General features: G+C 49.0%; 1 long non-coding RNA gene across 1 annotated transcript; it reads left to right on the forward strand.

Moving 5' to 3' along the window:
- Positions 1–251: 251 nt before the first annotated feature.
- On the forward strand, positions 252–14,824 carry LOC119376786 (uncharacterized). The gene is made up of 3 exons (XR_005180656.2): positions 252–306; positions 1,683–1,852; positions 14,669–14,824. It is a non-coding gene; the product is annotated as an uncharacterized LOC119376786 (long non-coding RNA).
- Positions 14,825–15,911: the final 1,087 nt, after the last annotated feature.

The following is a 15,911-nucleotide window of genomic DNA, read 5'->3' on the forward strand; positions in this document are numbered from 1 at the left end:
TCTACAAGAGTGGGTTTTCTTTTCCCACATAGGCCACGAGGCAGTGCAGCTGTGCAGGCATCATCGCCCCCGCTGGACAGGGTATCGCATAGGCCACGGCGGCCACCGCCGTACGATGAGGCAGTCACGCGTCTTGCGGCTGGCACGCACCACTTGTTGCCCTCCTCGAGGGGAGCCACCACTTCAAGGCCTGGGTGACTCACCCAGTAAGCAGCCACCCGACGACTACTCTGAACTGCTCAGGGTGGTCACTACAGAGGGAGCGCCTGCACAAGATCCATGAGGAATTGGCCCAGAAGGACGCCGGTGAGCCACATAATGTTTGAAGGTGTTTGTTGCACAAGTGCTAAGAGTGTCATTCTCCTGCACCTTTAAATGCAGCACAATACAGGTGGTGCCATTCATGGCTGGGAATGGGAGAAAGGGACATGTAGTAGGAGGATACAACATTTGATGTGATGTTCTAGTTGTGCATTGTGTATGAGAGAACTATGTGAGATAGAATGGCAACAAGTTGAGCTTGTCTATAGGGGTTCATTGTTAAGGCATGCAAACATTCGAGAGAAAAGGAACAAGCTCTCTGCGTGCAAGGCAGTTTGATGGAGAGGTTTGAAAAATGAAACGTGCACTGTATCAACTAGGGTGTCATTAGGGCCCACCGAACTGGTAAACTCGGGCTTCAAGCAAACTAGGGTTTTACAGGGAGGTTTTGTAAAAGTTGTGCAATGGCATTGTTGGTTATGTAAAAACACAAGTCTGCCAAAAAAATGAGAGGTAACCTGAGCACCGCAGCCCATAATAATAAACGAACACGCACGACAGGACGGGCACTAAACACTAGGGTTATATTAATTATCTTTCATTTTATGAAAATATCTGCACACACAATCATACAGAGGTTCTTATAGGATTGTACGCAAGGTTGCGTATTTAATCTTATGTATGATCTCAGGGAGTCTTGGTGAGGTGTTCTGATGATGCTACGTTACATGGTCTGCAAGCCATAGCTATGAATGCCTAGTTGTGTACAATAATAAAACGTCTTATGGTTGGCGCGTCAGTAGAAGTGCGTGCATGAGCCAGCTTTTGATAAGCTAGCATAAATGAATGTCATGCTTAAATACTCATACGTGTACCGGAATGGTGGGTGGCACTGCGATTCCTGAGCATGCATTGACAGCGTCTTTTCCACCATGGCGCATCGTTTCAGGTGGTACCAGAGTCAGTGCTGTCCAAGTTGGCACACCTTACTTTTTTCTGCAATCATGGTCGGCATTTTTTCTTTTTCTTTGGAAAGGAATTGTCATCAGTTTTAGAGAGTACAAGCTCAATAAAACAAATATACTGTTGCCCTCCCCAGAATGTGGCCATGCTTTACACGTCGCCTGGCTAGACAGGGGCTGCCATACCACGTTCTCCTTACTGGGAAAGAACGTAACGTGAACAAAAAGCCAAACACCACTCGGAGGAAAATGTCTAGGTCTGCATATGCTTTCCTGTTGCTGTTGGTGCGCACAAATCGTGTTAACATGCAAGCTCTGGTCTTGGTGTTGCAACTGCTGAGTTTTCCTGAAACATTTCCCAAACGCATTTCTACAGAATGGCAGTGGTGGGTCACTTGTGGTAGAATCAACTGTTGATGCTGATGGAAGAAGTTGTTTATGGCTAGTTCTGTTGTGCAGAGCTGTGTACGTGGGAAGAGGCCAGCCCTCCCCTGGAAGAGCAGCTGCACCTTTCGCGGCAGGAAGAGCGCACGCTGCACTCCGAGTTGACCCTGGCACGCTCGCAGCTGGCCACCTGTGAGGCACGCCTGCTACAGTGCCGTCAGCGCCTGTGCCAGCTGGGACATGAGGTCAGCCCTCTGTGTTTTATTGCAATAGCAATTATATGGACACTCTCGGCGGATTGTTGCCGTCGCCTTCATGTCCCGGATATGTATATGTATGTATATAATAGAAAAGACGCAAAGAAAAATAAAGCATAAGAAAAAATTCGAACCAGCAACCCCTCGCTCCCCAGCATGCTGTGTTAGACACTCAACCACACGCCATGCGCCGGTGAAATAACGCTGAGCTATTCATGTTCATTTGCTGGTGATGGTACGCAGATCTCGGAGGACCTTGAGCGTGTTTTCTGTCACACAACGCTCCTACATTTTCTTTCAATTTGAAAACTGCCCTTGAAACGCGCATGACAAAGTGGCCCCTTTCTGTACGCACTTGTGATGTGGAACGAAAAAAAAAAAAAAAAGAACGTTGTGCACACCTTACGTCAGATGCCCCCTGTGACTGGAGACGCAGAGGGCTCACTCCACGCACCGCAGTTTAAAAGAAAAAATATCTAACAGCATCTGATTCTCCATTGTCGACAGGCAGTCTTGGTCAATCCCTCAGAGTGGGTTATGCCATAGTTAGAGGAAACAAACAAACAAACATTGTCGACTCTTGCAGCACATTGCACATTGCTTGAGCACAAAGACATAACAACTTTGACAGTTCTAGTTCACACTTGTCCTGTGTATACCTCTGTGTTCATTTCGGGTGTCCTTTTTGTGCTTCAGCGGCGCGCTGCAAGTATCGAGCTGCTTGTTGTTCCCGTTTGACATTCCAGTTTCTTGCTGTTGCATTTATTGCTTCGCCCTTGCGGCGAAACTGTGACTTTTTTTGCCATCGGCAATTCAATGCTCTCTGTGCAAGTGAAAGTGTGCGCTTGTGGACGGGCTGTGTGGCAGGAAGTTTTTTCTTGCGATATCCTAATGGCAGTTTCAGGATAGACTCACAGCGAACGAACTTCATGCATTCACTGTCACTGGTCTCCAAGATACAGCCATAGTCCACATGGGTCCCTTAATCAGGCTCTGGGGAATTTGGAAAATGTGCTAGCACTGTGAAACTCACTGTAATATTTCCTGGATGGGTACCTTAGGGCACGACAGAGCCTTTTTCTAAATTTTCTTGCTGAAGCATTTTAGCAGAGCACTGAATTTAGTGCCGCTGCTTAGGCTTTCATCAATGAAATTTTAATTATTACAAATTACAGACACAATAATTAAAAGACTGCTTTGCTTGCCCTGAGAAACTTATTGAGGTACGTAATAAAAAAGAAAACCTGATAGAAATCAATCAACGGTTCCAGAGATTGCGAACTGCTGGCAGCCTACTTGGCTGTCAAGCATTTTCGCCACTTCCTCAAAGGTTGGCAATTCCACATTCTCACCGACCACAAGTCGCTCACCTGTCCTTCGACCGCTACCAACTCTGCCCTCAGTCCACGTGAGATCTGCCAACTTGCGTATATTTCGTAGTTTACAAGCGATGTCCGGCATATCAGTGGCAAAGACAACCCCGTTGCTGACGCACTATCCCCAGGGGTGAGACAGCTGCGCGTATTGTGCATTTTTATACAATTTCGTTTTCCTGTGCCAAGCTGCTCTGAAAGCATAAAAATTGCAAAAATTGCCCGAACTGCTCCAAACAGCCTTGAAAGCCAGAATTTCGATGCCCACGTCAGCTTCGTTGGGAAAAAAGGCTGAGTTGACAACATGATTTTCCAAGTTTCGCTATTTTTGGGGCGCCACGCAGTTTACAACAACCCAGAGGAGGTTGGCGGCATCATGGGAGCCCTCATTAGAAAGGTGCATAGAAATGCGGTTGGGCATGTCTACGCGTTTTGCGAACGTCTCACTTCTTGGTATCCCAGGCGCTGGTATCCCAGCGCCGGGATACCAAGAAAGTGAGACGTTCGCAAACGCGTAGACGCGCCCCAACGCGTTTCTATGCACCTTTCTAATGAGGGCTCCCATGATGCCGCCATAACCTCCTCTGGGTTGTTGTAAATACGCGTGGCCCCAAAAATGTTTTTGCCGTGCCCCGAGCGTGCTGCTGCCTCTTGCTAGGCTGTGTCTTCTGGCGCTATCAAGTGGCATGCGTAGTGTTCCTCCAGTCGCAACGGTTTTCGCATCGACACTGCTGCGTGTGGTCACCTACACGCGCATTTGTACCGTTACGACCCATACCGTGCACGGGAGAGGCATCACCCTTGTTGCATCAATGCGGCCACAACTAGCTTCCTGCATGCGGGTGCGTCCCACAACTCTGGCGGTTTTTCAAGCCGAAGCCGGTAGCGGACTGATGCGAAGCGCCTTTGTGTCGTTCTGTAATAAAAGCGTGCAGTATGCTTACAATGGCGCTATGCCGCAGTGCCGTACGCGATAGTCTGCACAGAGCTTTATGAGATAGTCAATGCAGCGAGGTATCTTGGCGCCCGCGCCGCGCTCTCGAAGGCGGTCCCGCACGAGGGGGAAGCGAACGGCAGTAGCACGCCTTTGTTCTCACCTGTTCAAAGCGTGCAGTAGGTTTGATGCTACGCCAGCCGCGCGGCCGAGCTGAAGGCACTTATTGTGATGACCTCCTTACAAACACTGGCCTACAGGAAGCTCTAGAGAAGCTTGAAAAGCTAAATAAGCAGGTCTACAAAAAAATCAGTTTCACCACAAGTGAAGCAATGAATGCAATAGCATCGAATTGTAATTTTATACGAAGTAAGGCTGGCAGCTAACTAACACTTATGGATCCGATCTCGCATAACTACAAACGCTGTGGTAAGAGAATACGGCTGCTCAAAGGAGAGAAGCATTGAGATCACAGCTCTTAGAAGGTATACGAGCTGTCTGTGATGCCAGAGATAGCACGCACGCCAGCGATCGCGACCGCGGCCCCTTAAAGTAAAAGTCCACAGTTGCCGCTCGAGCGACCCCCCCTCCCTCGCGTTCCTTCGTGCCCCTCAAGACGGGCGGCGTGTTTCCTCTCTGCATGAGTAGCAATCAAGGCAGGCCTCGCATGCGGTGTTATGTTATTGCATGCGCCCTCCGTGCAGCGGGGATCGGTCGGGGATGTTATCGATGTGGACTTTATACGGGAACATGACTGCGATGCCGACGGCAAAAACCTGTTCAGAATGTCCATATAATTGCTATCGCATAAAAGCCAAAGCAGTAATCTGCTGAATTATATCACTGATCTTAAAAAGGCCTACCGCTTTGTAACTGCAATTCTTGTGCAATTGCATTCTTTTTGTTGTTGTTTTTTTTTTTTCAATTTCTCATGAAATTAACCTAGTTCGTAGAACCCTGCGTTTCTTACATGGGCTAGATAGGTCGCATAGTATTTAAAGAGGAAGTATAGCTCATACCTGGCGATACTTTCTCCAAAGGCTGCTTCAGTGTTACATCTATCCTAGGCCAATTTAAATATGTACTTGGCCCCCCAAGTTGCTAGAAATCTGTTTTTCAAGCTCCTGGGATGACGACATAAAAAATTCCGCTAACTGCTCCCAAATCGGGGTTCTGCTCCACAAAATTTTGCTGCTCCAAAAACAGCTCCCAAATCAATTTCAGCCGTCTCACCCCTGTATCCCAAATAGACAAATAGAAGTCAACACAATACTGGATGAGCGCCCGCCAGTCGATTTTGCAACCATGGCTACTGTTATATCGACACCATGTGTTGTATGGCAGGAGCGCGGCGTAACCCCGCGGCAGGCCATCGGAGAGGCTGAGCGACGAGAGGGCGCGTAGAGTGACGACTCGTAGACTGAACTTTGGCGAGACTGATGGGAGACTGATCTCCCATGTTTATTGCAGCCGGTTTTATGGAGGGGGAAGAAGGGCGATTTGTCAGTGAGGCACAGGTCACATGACCGGCATGGCCACGCCGGGTTGGTGGCAGGGGAGGCCCAGCCCCACCCAGTGGCATGTACAGGGACCTTTACCACACTGGTGTCTTCACATGCCACCAGGGCTCGCACAACACAACAGCTACTGCACAATTTGAGGCCAGTGAACTTCACGTTCTAAGACTCCAAGAGAACTCTCTCAAGTTTGAAGATGTGCAACTTCCAGGCTCCGCTATTCCCCTTGTTTGTGACACCTCTACCAGTTGTCCTCACCCCTACGTTCCAGTACCATTTCGCCACAGCATCTTAGACGCCTTGCATTCCTTGTCGTGCCCTGGCATACGTGTGACTCAACATCTCGTCACAGCGTGATATCTATAGCCACGCATAAATGTTGACGTCCGCTGCTAGACACGTGCTTGCCTCAAGTGGCAGCAGACAAAAGTACAGCGAAACACAGCGACCCCACTGGGTACCTTCATGCCTCCTGACTCGCGGTTCAGTCACACACGGCAGAGGCGCACATGGCAGTCAGTCACCGTATGGATAAGCCCCTACTGAGTTCCCAAGACCATCACAACAGATCGAGGTTGACAGTTTGACTCCGCGCTTTTCTGCACTTTGTCCCGAATGCTTGGTGTCAACCACATCAAGACGACGGCCTACCACTCCAAGATGGAGTGGCATCACTCGGAACGATCTATTTTAATCTGGAAAATCAAACTTTAGGGCATAAATTTGTCCAAAAAATCGGTTGCGAAAATGCATTAGTTTGCGACACTCTTCAGTGAGTCTGGCTGTGGCAGAAGTAGGCACACACTCTGATGGCTCCAGCTTGTATGAAAGGATTGTGTTGATTGTGTGCAACGGGTGCCTGCCATACAATAAGAGGGTGAAAAACCACTAGTGCTCAGAGGGGCAGTATTGTAGGCATAGGTGACAAAGGGCAGAATGGCATCCCAATTTGTGTGATTGGCGACGTACATTGAGAGCATGTTGCCGAGCATGCGGTTAAAGCATTCAGTGAGGTCATAAGCCTGCAGGTGGTAAGCAGTAGTCTTGCGGTGAACAACGTGGCACTCTTTGGAATGGCTTCAACAACTTCTGACAGGAAGACACGGCCTCGATCACTGAGCAGCTCCTGGGGTGGACTGCGACACAGTATGAATCAGTGGAGCAGGAAGGAGGCAACATTGCGCGCTGTACCGCTGGGAGGGCGGCAGTTTCGGCAGATCGCGTGAGATGGTCAACGGCGACAATGGCCCATACAGATTGATGCCAATGCACCAAAACGCCCGGTCAGGGCAAGGTAGAGGTTGTAGACCTGCTGGTGACAGGTGCGTTACAGATTTTCGGCGCTGACAATCAAGGCTGGAGCAAACAACTTCTGCACGTAGCAGTACAGTCTAATCCCGCTATAACGAATACCGCTACAGCAAAATTTCCGCCACAACGAATAATTTTGGATTCCCCGTCAGGTGCCCATAGAAAACAATGCGAAAAATGTCTCGTCACAACGAATACTTTTCCTGGGTATTTCCACTTGAACAAAGTTATCACGAGTGCCACCACCAGGGGCGTAGCCAGAAATTTTTTCGGGGGGGTTCAACCATACTTTATGTTCGTGCGTGCATTTGTATGTGCGCGTGTATATATACGCAAGCAAAACTGAAAATTTCGAGGCTACGCCCGTGGCCACCACGTATATAAGGAAAAGGAGCTCGCCTAGGATTGCCGCGAAATTCCGCTAGAAACTCGACCATTTTTCGTTTCCAGAGCCGTGTGGCCGCATCGCAAGACCCGTGTCTTCATCGGAGACATGCTTTCTGCCCCCACACGCACATTCCGGTAAATTTTTTGCCATCGAGATGCTCGGCGACAGATCGTCCATCCGCCATGATGCGCGTGCGGGCCGCGGAAGAATCCTTCTTCAAGAACTCCCGCCATGTTTTTGACGTAGCACGCAAAACAAAACTACTGCTCGTTGTCACAAGCCCTGCGATCGTGAATGACATCCACGGCGTTTGAAAGTCCACACATGCGGCCAGCGCACACCTAGTCCAAGCGTAACTACATTCTGCCACAACTGCTGCGAACACAAATGCGGTCGTGTCGACGCGATGATGGCCGACCACGAAAGTGCGCGCGCATCCAACGTACGCGCACCGACTCAAAGCAATGCTGCGGTGAAAACCGCAGTAGATGCGATCACAGATAGCAACGATGCAGTTCTGAAGGCACGCGCACTGCCAGCACGCACAGATTGAAAACGGAACTACCGTTCGCCGAAACCGCTGCGCAGAAAACCGCGGTCGCTATCGTCGTGATCATCGATAGCGAATACGCTGAAGTACGCAGCTAACACAGCGGAAGAAAGATTAAAGGCAATGAAGTCGTAAAACGGCACGAAGCGTTTCGCCTTTCCGTTCTCTCGCTTATGACTGTGGTAGTGCGGAGCTTCGGCACTTCGTTTTCAGTTAGCCTCTAGCGAACTTTGGCACGCTCCTTCGCGGCGCTACGCGCTCGGCACGCGCCGAGGGTAGCCTGCATATAGTATTTGCTCGTGTATAACCCACGTGTATAACTCGCCTATTGACGCAAAGCCGCCTTCATTGCATTGCCGTGGAGCCAACTTGCGCAACGAAATTCGCGTATAACCCGCACCCCGAGTTTAGCGCTAAATTTTCTGTATATTTTGTGCGTGTTATACGCGAGAAAACATTCACACGGTGTGCGGCCAAGTATGTCCGAGTTAGCGAGAGTTAAATGCAAAGGACAATGCATTGGCTTGCTGGGACCAAAGGACGAGTATGATCATCAGATCTTCCTAACTTTTGTGGTCTGTAGATGAAATTCCGCGACAACGAACTTTTTCGCGCGTCCCGTCAATTTCGTTGTAGCGAGATTTGACTGTACGTCTCTCACCAAAAGTATCATTGCTGAATGCGGTGGTAAATTTTGGATACTTCAAGTGTGCGCACTGTGCATCAGAGTGGAGCAACTTGCATATTTCAGAACGCAGACTGTGGGGTATCACTAGTAGCCACTGGCGGCCGTCGGCGTTGTAATTGCGTTGGTGCAATAGGCCGTCACAGATGGCGAAATGGTGTGCTTGACGACGCAACGCACGAGTGGTTGGTGTTGCTGACAGATCAGTGAGCAAGTCCATCAGCGAGGCGATCCATTGATTCGTGCTCTGTTCGGTAGCAATGGGTTGAATGTCGATGGAAGAAACACACAATGTTAGATACTGAGCTGTGGGCATTGTCGTCAGGCAAGGCAGAACGCGACAGGGCGTCGGCGTCAGCATGCTGACGTCCGTTGCGGTACAGCACATGAATATTGTAGTCATGCAGGCAAAGTGCCCAGTGGGCGAGACAGCCTGAGGGAGCCTTCAATGACGACAATCAGCATAGTGCATGATGGTCGGTGATGACATCAAATGGGCGACCACACAAATAAGGTAGGAACTTCGTAAGGGCCCAGATGATTGCCAGGCATTCTTTTTCCATGACGGTGTAATTGGTCTTGGCTTTGGTGAGCGTACAACTTGCATATGCCACGACATACTCAGGGAACCTCGGTTTATACAGAACAAGGACAGTGCTGAGGCCAATGCCACTGGCGTCCGTCTGTACCTCTGTAGGTGTCGGAGTGGCATAGTATGGGAGGAGACGTCAACAAACTACAGATCTTCACAAACGCGTCGTCACGCTCTGACGACCACGAATTGAGGGGCCCGTTACTTCCGACGAGCTTCGTCAGTGGCAATATGATAGTGGCGAAGTTTTGAATGAAGCGTCAAAGTAGGAACACAGTCCTACGAAACTGCGCACTTCTTTGACAGGCGTAGGTTTGGGGAACTCGGCCACGGCCCGAAACATGGCTGGATAAGGGAGAATTCCGTCCTTGGACACAACATAGCCTAGTATTGTCAGCTGCTGTGCTTCAAATCGGTGCCTCTTGAGATTCAGTTGTAGGCCGGTGTTGCTCAAACGTGTCAAAACATGCCGCAAGCGTTAGAGATGCATGGAGAAGTCCAGAGCAAAAATGACGACATCTTTGAGATAGCACAAGCATGTGTACCATTTCAAGTTGTGCAGAATGGTATTCATCATGCGCTCTAAGGTCACGGTCGCATTACACAGTCCAAACGGCATGACTTTGAATTCATACAGCCGTCGGGCGGGACAAAGGCTGTTTTCGATCAAGAATCATCAGCCATGGGTACTTGCAAGTACCCCGAGCAAAAATCAAAAGAAAAAAATTCTGCTCCTTGCAGGCTGTCAGTCGCGTCGTCTATTCGCGGTAGTGGATAAACGTCCTTACCAGTGATGTGATTGACTGAAGCTGTTTTGGAGCAGGTTTTTGGAGCAGCAAAAAGTGCATTTTGGAGCAGGTAAAAGGGCTTTTGGAGCAGCCAAAAACGCGTTTGGGAGCAGGAAAAACAGCTTTTGGAGCAGCTAAAAGCTCACTGCCAAGTGGAAAAATGAACCGTGTGAGGCAAAACAGTTAAATAAGGAGGAACACTTTTTAAATAAAAGGTTCTGTAAAGTAATGGGTGTTTGCATAACACCATTGGATCAACTAACAGCCCCGTAAGAGTAAACATTGGCGTTGCGGTCTTGTAATGGCTTAGGGTGGCCAAACATACTACGCAGGTAGGCTTTCCCAACTGCAGTACTGTTGTACCGAGATTGTACTTACAACCTCGGTGATACGAATCTGAAGGGGGAGCGACAATATTCGTATCGCCCAAAATCTCGTATCATCAAAAGCTAGCAAAACCTGTTTTCAAACCACGATATATGCACAAAACATTCATTTCCGTCAAAAGAACTCGCGTACGCCTTTCTGGGACGCACATGAACGGACCAACAAGGGACGGCGCAGCTGGCTGCCGTGAAAGCCGCGTCAAAGGTTCGCATGAGGATAACTGAAAACTAAGTGAAGTCCGCTCCACGATAGTGACAACCGAAGATCGACACGAACGCCGAAAGGCTTCGTGCCAGGGGCGTAGGCAGAAATTTTTTCTTTCGGGGAGGGGGGGGGGGGCACCTCCTTGATTTGAAGTGGGGGCCGGGCCGGCAGAGTGGTCTAATGTCATTTTGGGCTCTGTATGCCGTGGCAAAAAAAAAAATTTTTTTTTGAGGGGGGGGGGGCATCCCCCCCCCCCCTTGGCTACGACACTGCTTTGTGCCTTTTTTTACGACTATATAGCTTTTAATCTACCGCTGCGTTAGCCGCGTACCTTCAGAGCTCGTAATCTACGTCGTTTGCATACCTTCGGAGCTCGTAGTCGCTATCGATGGTCGCGTTGATGGCGACCGTGGTTTCGTGCGCGGCGGTTGCAGCAAACGGTAGTTCCGTTTTCAATCCGCCTGCGCTGGCCGCGCACGTGCCCTCAAATCTACGTCGTTTGCGTACCTTCGGAGCTCGTAGTCGCTATCGATGGTCGCGTTGATGGCGACCGTGGTTTCGTGCGCGGCGGTTGCAGCAAACGGTAGTTCCGTTTTCAATCCGCCTGCGCTGGCCGCGCACGTGCCTTCAAATCTACGTCGTTTGTTGCTATCTATGCACTTTTGTCCGCGGCGTTTGCGGGGCAGCGTCGCTTGGACTAGGTGGACGTTGGACGCGCGTGCACTTTCGGAGTTCCGTCAGTTTCGTCGTCGCCTTACATGATAGTGTCAAGAGCGACCGTGGTTTCGCCCACAACGGTTGTGCATGGCAAACGATAACCACAGTTCTGACAGTGTGCGCGCTGGCCGCGTGCGTACTTCCAAAGCTAACAACATTCTGCTCTCGGCCGTCGCTCGACGAATTCGGTATCAAAGTTCGTATCACCCGCCGCGACGCGGAAAAGTGTTCGGAACATCCAAATTTCTGCCCATTCGCACAGTGGAATTCGGCTGGGGAATTTCACAAATTCATATCAGCCGGTTACGTTTACACTGACAGTGGTATAACACTGGTTCGAGTAGCGGAACTTAAAAAAGGGGGCAAAAATAAGGTATGGATGTCGCTGTACTAACAACTGAAATTTTACTTCTATGTTGCTACGGCGGTGCGGTCACACCAGCTCGCGACGAGCCGCTCCTTCCAAGGTGCATTTCTGGGGGGTCACACCAGTTTACAGCAGTCTGGAGAGGGTTATGTCGGCCCCCAAAAGCCTGAGCAAGCCAAACCAGCGCTTAACGAGCCTTCCCATCAATCTGCGTCCGGTCAGGTCCCCCAGAAAGCGCCAGGCGGCGTGCCGCGAAAAATGATGCAAGAACCCATTCCTCTCGCGGCACGAAAATTTTGCCGCGCGGCAGCTTTGGAGTGTCGCGTTTTGCCGCCGGCGGCGCGCTGCGTACGTTTTTACGCTAGTGTGCTTATAGTTTTTTGGCGCAGAACAGCGGAGATGTAGCAGGATGTAGCAGGTTTCACGTCTTGGCGCAGCTATCACATCACTGCCTTACTAGTGATCTTGTTGAGTCACCTGTAGTCCGCGCAGAACTGTCCTCCTTTGCAACGACAACCACAGAAGACGTCCAGGGGCTGTTTGATGGTCAAATAACATTGCTGTGTTGTGTACCACGACAGCAAAAGATGTTGCCTCGTTCATCCTACGCAACTTCGTTCTCTGCCATGGCGCATGTCATCAACTGCTTAGTGATCTATTCCTCTCAGACGTGCTGCAATCACTCCTGCCTGAATGCCAAATTGTTCACCGCAGCTACCACCACTACATCCGAAGACCACTGGCTTTACAGAACAATTTGACAGAACTCTTGGCAACATGTTGTCAATGTATGTTGCGTGAGACCACTCCAACCGGGATCTTGTACTTCCGTTTGTCACATACGCATACAATGCTGCCTTCCAAGCTAGTGCTGGATTCCTCACCGTTCTTTTTGCTTTACGGCCACAAGCCCTCCAGCACCATTGATATGATTCTCCCGTACCATCTGGACATTGCCGACTACTCACCTGTGTCTATGGTCGCTCGGAACGTTAAAAACAACGTTATGGCTTTAACCCTTTGAGGGATAATGGGACGAATCTGTCCCACTTTTCCTTCTTCAGTAAAAGCTTCCTCCGCCTCTGCGCATTGCCATCAGCGCTATGGTTTACTGCTGCCATGGGTTAGAAACATTTAAGAAACCAAGAAAAAAATATTTCGCGCATTTACAATATGTGGTGTCGGTGATACATTGAGTTTAAATTCGTTTTTCTCTGTAGAATTTTTTTACAATTGTTGTTCCATTGCATGCAAGATAGCTAAAGTTCGAGATTTATGGTATTTTTCTCCTTTTCTGAATTTCGAGAGAAGTAGTTGTAGCATGAATCTATGGATTTGTTTCAAAATTGGAGCAGTGTATCGGCCAATAATCGTGTCGAAGCCTACTCGAACAAAAATGAAGCAGTTTCTTCCTAAGCCTCACTACCAAACAGGCCCCCATAACTGCTTTTTCAAGTTTTTTTGGGGCACTATTACGTCCCAAGACATGTTTTTGACGGAGAAGGTGCTGAAATTCTTTTTTGTCCTTTTTTACGACTACGGTACCTGTGGAAATGAGACCAAAAGCTGTGGCTAAGACGTTCCTGAAATTGAGAGGCAAAAGAAAATAATGTCGAGATTGATGCTCTAGACAGTCAGGAAGTGAAAGAGAACACGAGTTTACAAGATATAGGAAAAGCTAATACTTCAGACATGCATGGAGTTCATGAATGCATTTACAGAATTCAGTGCATTCAGTGACGCCACACTGATGTTGTTTGCCTTGACTCATAGCTGCAATTTTATATGTGGGTGGAAATTCAGGCGTAACTGAGGTGCTCGTCCTTATCTACACCAACAGAAGAGACAGAAAGGAGCTAAAATGGTTGGTGTATGCGAAGAGGCCCGACAGAGCTGCTGGCGCAACACAAGAGGCGCAAGTGCACATTTTGTTCCACAGCTGGAAATGAGTTGCACCAGAGATTTTTTTTTTTTTTTGCACAGTTTTTGAAGTGCCCCTCTGTACCACTTGCCTTTTCGTGCGAGAAATTTGGCGAAAGGATTGCAGCTTGGTGCACTCATGAGACAATGGGACATATACGTACCACTTTTTGCTCGTAAACTACAGGTCGTATTTCAGTGAAAATTGTTTCATACTATTTCTGTGTTATTTGGAGATTCTGTAGGCATATTTTTTTGTTATGTGAAAAATATGGATGAACCCACGAAGGGTTAAACAACCTCCGGACATCTTCGCTGTCGACTCCCTCGTGTGGCTTTGGACCCCGCCTGTTCCTGGCTTTTCGTCCAAGCTTCTTCTAAAGTACCACGAGCCTACTGTGTGGTTGCGCAAACATCTCCCGTTACTTATGTGGTCGAACCCGTATCGCAGGCAAGAGACAGTGCACATTGACTGGCTCAAATTGTATTACCGTCTGCTGACCTCTCTCTAGGTTGCCAGGATGGCTACCTCTCAAACTGCCACACGCGCTTCTTTTGTTATTTTTATGTAACTAGTCCATTGCACGCATAGTCGCTGCCTTGCGCAAGCCTCGCCCTAATGTCTGAGAACCTTATTTCTGAGATTATTTTAGAATCTTCTTATAGGGCTTGAGCGTGCAAACGCGGTCTTCAGCGATAAGTGTTGAATGTTTGATGCCGCACTTATAAATGCCGACGCTCTTTTTGCCACTATCAGTGTAAGCGTGTATCACTTGTAGTTTAACTTCTCGTTTACCGGGCACAGGTTCGGCCAAATAAAAGCTTAGTCTTGAACAAGCCGACTCTACGTCACGACCCCAGGGCAGTAGCGAGGGTGATTGTGGTCGGCATGCTGAGAAGCCCCATTGCCATCGGGTGGCTCATACTCAGTTCACTGACTGGCTGTACAGCCTCAATAAACTCCCTTCACCATGGTGTTTCTTGTTCTGAAACCACTCCCATCCTTTACAGCTGACACCATCTATAGTGCTTTGCAAGGTATAATGTGCGTGTGCATATGTGTGTGTGCAGCTTGCGGAGGAGAAGCGGTGTCAAGGTGGTGAAGAGAAGACCTGTCGGAGCAGCTGTCCGAGCGTCGGCGCATGGTAGCTCAGCTGAGTGAGGAGCTGCGCGAGGCCAACCTGGAGGCCCTGGCTTTGGCCGACGCCGCCACAAGCATTGGCTGGAGGCCTCTGGTCAGTTTAGTATTCACTCGTGGTGCTTAGTATCTAATTCTGCTAAGCATAGGGATACAGCAGTGAAACTAATTGAGTCACTTATTCAGGTATCTGCTGAAATTCTGTTGGTTTTTTTTAGAGTGCTGCAATGGAGAGTAACATATTTGTCATCAAGGCAAGGAGTTTGAAGCATGCCTTGGTGAATGTGCTTGTGGAGTTGTCAAATCAAAAGCTGCAAAAGCATTCTTTATTCAGTCACTATTTTTGTTTCTTGTCCCAGATGAAAGCCCCCTCGTGAACTGTCCAGAGACATCCCTAGTCACTCGTGACGTCCCACAGCACACCACTGTGGTTAGAGATCCTCAAAATGTGTTAACTTGGGCTGGTTGGGTGCCAGCAACGGGACAGAGACAGAGAAGCTCTTCGTCTGTGCCACCCAGTTCTTCTAGAGATGTTCAACTGCTTGAAGCTCTCAGACTAAGCAATCCCGTGTCGACCGAGCTTGTTAGGCTAATGGCCCTTGAATTGGCATGCGAATAAGACTTCTTAAGAAGTGATCTTAGAGCCAGCAAAACCGGATCGCATAAGGAAAGGAAGTCACAGTATATTCAGGTGCACTTTTATTTTAAGCCCACAAAGATTGAGTGCGCATAAGGTTCGAGTAAATAGCGTGAACCAGCAAGGAAGTGCTTCCTGATGTTGGCCAACGTGCCAACATTGACAGCCATTGAAATACATGGCTGTAGCATAGAATAGCAAAGCAAGGGATAGTGCCCGCCGTCACTACGAGTGCATCAGAAAAGGTCCATTGCTTGCAGTGGCACACCCCATTTTGATGCTTTCATCTGGTTTTTTCAGGGTTTTTCAATCGTCCAGGGAGCACACGCAAGATCATTGGATCTCCACGACAGCTCGAAAGTGCAGTGCCTACCAGCAAGAATCCAAACGGTGTCTGGGTCTGACTGAAGTCTGCAGCAGTGCCTGCTGCAACCAAGAGCACTGCTGCACTCTGCTAGGACAAAATGTGTGATGGCTTTCGGGTATCCTGCAAGCCAAGCATGAAGGCTGTGTTCCAGTGAAAATGGTGCTAACTGTGC

The sequence above is a fragment of the Rhipicephalus sanguineus genome, unplaced genomic scaffold (assembly GCF_013339695.2).
Source record: "Rhipicephalus sanguineus isolate Rsan-2018 unplaced genomic scaffold, BIME_Rsan_1.4 Seq225, whole genome shotgun sequence".
Classification (NCBI taxonomy): Eukaryota; Metazoa; Arthropoda; class Arachnida; order Ixodida; family Ixodidae; genus Rhipicephalus; species Rhipicephalus sanguineus.